General features: G+C 38.2%; 1 pseudogene; it reads left to right on the top strand.

Annotated features, from left to right (window-relative positions):
* Positions 1-5,546: 5,546 nt before the first annotated feature.
* Positions 5,547-7,162, top strand: LOC147634204 (jasmonate-induced oxygenase 4-like; annotated as a pseudogene).
* The last annotated feature ends 280 nt before the right edge of the window (positions 7,163-7,442 follow it).

Genomic DNA, 7,442 nt, shown 5'->3' with positions numbered 1-7,442 from the left:
ATTGAATTTTGTTCAGGTTTTATTTGTTTGGGTTGAGGTGTGATGGATAATATTGCCTATATTCCAACAAAATTACTTCAACAAAATCCTTGCAAATGTAAGAATGCTGCATCAATGGATTGTACACAGTGTGCTATGGAACAATGTGGGATAATAAGGGAATATGAAGAAAAGAGGATAAGAGAGCAGCATACGAAATCAATATCAAGATATGAAGTCTTCATATAGGATGATGTTGACGACAAAAACAGACAGATGATATCTTGCAATATGGCTGGATATTTTCAGAGACAGACTCTTGGAATGGATGAAGAAATCAAAAGAGACATTTTCAGGAGATTTCTTGGCCATCCCTCCTTGAGGGGCATATATGGGAATGAAGAGAACAGTGTTGCAGCTCTCCTATGGGGTGTACACAATAGCCTTGCTATGGTGAAGCGGCCAAAATCTATAGATCAATTGTTTTTCAAATGGTCCAGTTTAATGATGTTAGTAAATGATACAAAAAGGGAGTCCTCTCAACCAAACTTGGCTGCCATGTCAAGGTTCTTGAATATGTATAGGAGACTAAGTTATATTTGACAAAATCTAGGGTGCGTGACATGGCCAATGAAGATATTCTGCTATCATCATGCAAGCAACAACAACGGGGCAACTCAATTAGCTAAGAGGTGAAAGAGTTGGTGTTTGCATGGAAGAGAAAATAATCATTGGGGTAGACATGTATACACATGTACTCCATGCTAATGGAGTACATGCTAAGTTCCATGCTAATGGAACTTAGAATATTCTTTCCATCATCTCATGGCTTAGGCATGGAGTCTCTCTCCAGTAATATTATACATTTCAACAACCTTGCACAATTGTGACACATGATGTGTTGTTAGCTAGTTTATTTTTGAAGAGGATGAGATTAAGAAAGAGAAAGAGGATATAGAGATTACTTGAATAATTCTAATACACTGATCTAAGAGTTTGAAGATGTAATTCTTGGGACATTGTGTCTGGACCATCGTGTCTATTACCTTTAAACATTGCTTCAATTAGCTCTTCCACAAAATCTTCTTGTACATGTGGCTCCATATCCTCTTGCATGTGTGGCTCCATATCATCATTTATGCATAGAATTTCAAACCATATTAGTACTATAAGTTTTATTTCTTATAAATTAATAATTTAATATAACCCTAGTTATGTTTGGAAGAATAATTATATTTCGATCCATTCGTATTGCTTTCTCATTTTTCTCAATATAGAACATCATGTCAATCGAATATAGGTAAGGTACAATCCTCTTACACCTAACTCAACCTTATGATGGCTAAATTCATATTTATTATTCAAGTTTATTTTAACTTCAAATGAAAATTAAGCTTTCATCATCTAGACTTGTTTAATTAATCAAGATTGTTAGAATTGTTACTAGTCATTCATATTTAATTTTTGCTTGAGCTCTTGAGAAATCAAATTTATCCACTCTTCATTTATAATTTCACATGCTTCCAAATAACTTTTCAACTCAAGGTTAGTATTTCCTATCCATAATCAATTTATCTGTTATAATGTTAAGCTTCTCGTCGTGAGTTTTGTTTAAAAACTCGTGTCTCTTTGAGTGTCAAAATTATTTTGATAGATAATTTCAATGACACCAATGATGGAGGTATGTATATATTCACTTCCTTTTATACAATTTTTTCATAAGTATTTCTATAATATTATTCCAACATAAAAACCTAATTACTGAACCATAGATTCAACATTAAGATTCGTTCAAGTTCATTAAATTAAATAAAATTTCTAGATAGAGAAAATTTGTGTCAGAATTTAAGTTTCAGAGGGAGCTGGCCACTCCGCCTAAAACTTCTATTCTGAAGGAAGTGATGTATGGTGGTATGGAACATTAGATTGGTTTTATATACTTACTCTAGACACATTTAGGTCTTCTATCTTTTACCATCCTATGCGTGTATGTGCAACGTGCCTATGTGGTATGGGACACTTACACTCATCTTACATACATTCATTTGATTGGTTCATTGCATATGCATTATGTGTAGATCTAGTCTTCCACACCAATCATGAAGCCATCCTCTCATGCGTTTATGCAACTATATATCGGAGATGCCTGTATATGGCATGCTTGTGGGCCTCCACTGTTTTTTTCAATTGGTTTGTATGGAGGGGTGATTCTCGGGTTACTTACGCCTGGCAAACATGTGTGTGGCTGTTATTTGAATACTTATGGGTTGTCTATATCTCAAGACAAAGTTGGGATTAATTGATGTGTTCAATTAATTGTTTAACTAATGTGGACAGTGTCTGAGTATAACCAATGAAAAGCGAAAGGGTATCGATTGAGGTGTCCCACTGCACGAGATGTGTGAGGGTACCGATTGAGGTATCACACTATATGAGGGTACCAATTGAGGTGTCGTATGGCTAGTGGATTGAGCGGTGGTGTGAAGATGATGATCATTTTTGTTTTGTAAATCATGTATTAGACTTTTTATGCATGTTATTTTTTATTTGATAATCAGTGAGATGATCACCAATTTAGGTGTGACATGAGTTTTCTTGTTGGTATCCCATGTCCATAAGAACCTCTGAGCCATGCCTTTGTGCCTTTGAGCCATGTTCGGACCTCTGAGTTTACCTTACAAGTTATGGCATCAATATCTACAGCATAATCTTATTCTCTCGATGATTTTCTTACACAACGGAGGACAGTTGCTTCCCCAAATGGGAGGATTGTTAGGTATATATTTTATCATATTTTGATGAATTAATAATCATCCAAAAATATGCCTAATTTAATTTGTGCAGGATTCAACTTAATGGAATGTGCAAATGTGTATAACATTATTATATGTGCAAATGTGCACAAAGTTATTTTATGTAACAAGGCCCATTAGCAATTATATTTGGGTAAAGGTTTTTATATGTACAAACCTTAGGGAGACTTCATATGGTTAATAATATGTAAAGCAATACCCAAAATTGGGGAAAAGAAAGCCCAATTTGTACGCACATCTATTCTAAGCTCCTTGGGCTATTTTTATGAATAAAATTCTCTAAATACTCAAGTGGTGGAAGTAGAGCTACACATTTGAGGGGGAAGATTGCACCCACTCTTTTCTTCTGTGTGGTATTCACTATCCTTTACTCCTTTTACTCTTGATGGTGATGTTATTTTATTTCTCTTGCCTTGTGTTATGCTATGTTATCTGGTTTTTTAAATTAATTCACATCTTTGTTTCAATTATGAAATAATTTGTGAGTTTTTTTAAATTAATTTCTTCAAGAAATACAAAAGGGTCTCGTGACATTTCATGGAGACAATGTTCTTTTGTTTGGGAAGATGAAAGGTGGGACATCATATGCACATTACTTAATTGTAAATTGGAGGATGTTATATGGTTGAGGATTTTGGTGGCTTTAAAATATAATGTATCTAAGAGAAGGGTTGTAATAAGTGATTGGACCCTAGAGAGATTCATCTAGAACTTGAATAAATGGGAGGGGGTTAGGGTTCCCTTTCATGAAAGGGTGACCATTTGTAATGTTGTTTTAAATGCCTACACCATGTTCCTATGCCTAGTGCTTAACTTTGGCAACACTCAAGAAAAGTATGGGGCCTATAATAAGGGACTTTCTATGGAGAAATAGGTGTAGTAGTAGGAGAGTGGTAGCTTTGCTTACGTGGGACAAAGTGAGTATGCCAAAGAGTGAAGGAGGCATTGGTATCCTATATCTACCATTAGGTAAAATTTGGACTCTCATTTTTGTCCCTTAAGGATTTCCACACCTCCTCTCTCTAGAAAAATGGGCTCATGGTGAATTTTTTACAAATCAAATGAATAGTTAGCGATTATTGCACATTTGGAATCTATTCATCGAGACCTTTCCAAGTATATATATCATGATGGAAAATTTTGATTATTCAAGAAGTCCCCAAATTGGTGAAGACGTGGCATGTTACATGCCACATCATCACACTGTCTAGACTTTTGTGGTTTTTATTATGAACCCCCTGGGAACCAGACTAATTTGGAAGATCTAGTCAAGTGGAGAGGTCCTAGAGAAGCAATCTCCTAAGGGCTGTAGTTCTGAAGCCATGATGATTGCCTATATGCAGCTAGGATATCACATTTCATGGGGACAATGTTCTTTTGTTTGGGAAGATGAAAGGTGGGACCTCATGTGCAGATTACCTAATTGTAAATTGGAGGATCTTTATATGGTTGATGATTCCGCTGGCTTTAAAATCTAATGTATCTATTGGCATTTGTCCCAGGTGTAGGTCATCACTTGTGTTTTGGGAATGCCTAGCAATTAGGGATACTTGGTCCAAAATGTGTAAATGGATAGAGAAGAGCTTGGGTATGCGAACATGTTGGGGGGACTGGAGCTTGGGTAAATGGTCAATTAGTAATGAATATATTGGTTTGGTTTTTAATATCATCAGAGCTTGTATCTTGATGGAAATCTGGTCTAGCAGGAATGCAATTGTATTTAGGAAGGCAGTATGACAGGCTTGCAAGAGTCAGACTTGATGCATAAGTGTGTTACATGTGCTGGTCGGTGTGTAATGTGAATAAAATAAGATGTTTTGAGCTGGATATGGTGATTCAGAACCTGCAAACGAATATGATCTGAATTTTGCCTCAGAGTTTGGTGAGCTTCAAACATACTAGGAATAAACCCCTAACTTTGGTCTATATGGTGCTGCAGGTGAGATTTTGGGAAGGGAAGAAAAGGCCTCCCAAGTTTGGACCAAAAACTCTAAGGTGGTACCGTAAAGAAAAACAAGTTGATCGTACATTTGTCGCCCTCGTAGAAAACCAGGTGCGAACCAGACCCACTATTAAAGTTTGGTCCAAGAAAGGGGGAATGCTGGAAAAACAGTCCCCTGGAGGATGCACTACAGAAGCTATGATGGAGGCCAGAATACTTTTGGAGCATCAAGAAGAGAGATGGGAATTTTTGTGTAAAATTCTGAATGAAGTTGAGGAGTAGTAAATATGGACATTGTAGCCCTGATTTGGTTGTATTTGCAGTTTTTGAACAGTTTCAGTTAATATATATAACTATTATTGATCTTAAAAAAGGAAAAAAACTAAGAGAAGGATTGTAAGAGAACTTTTTGTAAAGGGCTGTCTTTTTTTAATATTAATATATATAATTACTTGTTCCCAAGAAAAAGAAAGAAAGAAACTAGTATTTAATAAAATTATTTACAAACAACTAGGTCAAATTAAGGAGACGTCTTGGCATTGGCCTGTCGTCTAGTCAAGAATCCACACATCAATGTTTGTTGTCCTTTTTTCAACAACAAAAAAGTTTCAACCGCAATCAAAATAAGCTAGGAGCGTATTTTTTCAATGTCGCCGGCCACCTCGCCTTCTCCGATGGGCGCCGCATGCTTCACTGCTCCCTGCTGGTTTTACACAATCAGCAATCTATATAAATGCATTAGATCTGCTCTGAATTTCGCAAGCCTTCTCTGCTTGAGCGTCGATTAGCACTTAATTACGTCGTTAATTACCATGACCACCATCTTCTCCAGCCAACGTCTAGCTGTGCCGGAGAGTGCACAGAAGGTGACGGATCACGAGAAACGCCATCTTGTGCAGAAATTATCCCAGATGGCCGTGCCGGAGGTGCCCCAGGAGTTCTTGGTCCCCCATGAGCAGCGGCCTCATCCCGCCCAAAGAAACACGGGCCTCCTTCCCTTCGTGGATATGGCCGGCCTTCATGGAGACTCGGAAGCGGACACCCTGAAAGAGATCGCCAAAGCCTGCGAGGAGTGGGGCTTCTTCCAAGTAGGTTAATTACATTAACGTGCCTGCGCTAGCTAGCTTTTAAGATTAGATAATAATGAAGAGGAGATAAAAGCGTATAGCTGATGTGGTCTGTACTGTTTGCTGCTGTGCTGCAGGTGGTTAACCATGGCATACCCGCGAGCGTTATTGAAGGGACCAGACAGGCAGCCAGGCAGTTCTTTGAGCTCCCATTGGACGACAAGGAAGGTTACTCTGTGAAGGATCAGAGCACTGAAGGCTTGCTCGGATATGGCCACACTAACTTCTTCCAAGGAGCCGCAAATGACTGGATGGACTCCCTCTTTGGCTACCTGGCTCCCCCCTCATTGAAGAAACTCGACATGTGGCCTTCCCAACCCGAAGGATTAAGGTCCAACCCCTTCTCTCTCTCTCTCTCTCTCTCTCTCTCTCTCTCTCACTGACTCACTCACTCACTCACTCACTCTCTCTCTCTCACACACACACACACAGTCTCTCTCTCAGAGACAGTACACACATACACCCCCCCTTACACACGGACACACACACACTTTTTTTTCCATTATATCACATGGCCCAACACCACTTTGTGATGTGACCACTCTAGGGGCATGGTGGGTTCCTACGGCACCGAGCTACAGAACCTTTTCAAAAGTTTGCTCGCCGCATTGTCCAAAAGCCTTGGTATGACGGATGACCATCTAGAGAAGGCTTTTCAACATTACAACTTGTTCTTCCGAGCAAACTACTACCCTCCTTGCCCTCAACCTGACCTTGTTCTTGGGACACATGGATGCATGACGGTTCTACTACATGACTAAGATATGGATGGACTTCAAGTGTGCAAGGATGGCCAATGGTTCGCAGTGGATCCCATACCCAACGCATTAGTCATCAATATTGGTGATCAATTACAGGTAAAGTCCTCCAGCCCTAAGTTAACCAGTTTGTAAGAGCCACATCATTAACACACTTAAAACCACCAAACTTGTGCCATATTGTTGTCTTTAAAAAAAAGGTTTATAAATATTTAGTGATACCCAAAGATCATGTCTAATAGATGTAGCTAGTAGGGGGTCCTCAACTTTTGCCATGCTTCTCTTTTCTAAAAGATGAATTCCTTTTACTACTAGGCTACACACTAGTGAACACCTTGTGCCATGCTTCTCTTTTGTAAAACTGTAAATTTAGGATATCATCTTGATATATATATTGACTCTTTTTTTATTTTTTGATTATAGATGCTAACCAATGGCAAGTACAAAAGCGCATTACACCGTGGTGTGGTGAGCAACAATCAAACTATAATGACCCTTGTTGCACACTTGGATCCTCCAGAGAAGGTTGTAACAACACACTAATTGGCACATTATAGTCAAATATCATATTTAGCTAGAGATTGAGACACTTTAATTTGAAGCATAATTGTCCTTAGTATGGATCACCCCTAAAGAAGGTGGTAGCAACCCTTAGACGTATAATCAAATATCATATATAGATAGAGACTTGAGACGCTTTAATATGTTCTTGGACATATATATCACACTTCATGCTTAATGATATTGATATTTTATGTGCATGTCACTAATAGCATGAATAGCTTTTGTACTTAAGGAGAAAAGCTTGTAAAAGAGAATTAAT

Source organism: Cibotium barometz, chromosome 11 (genome assembly GCF_041138505.1).
Source record: "Cibotium barometz isolate CiBa-2024 chromosome 11, ASM4113850v1, whole genome shotgun sequence".
NCBI lineage: Eukaryota > Viridiplantae > Streptophyta > Polypodiopsida > Cyatheales > Cibotiaceae > Cibotium > Cibotium barometz.
Note: the sequence above shows the minus strand (reverse complement) of the source record. Positions and strands in the feature narration are given on the sequence as shown.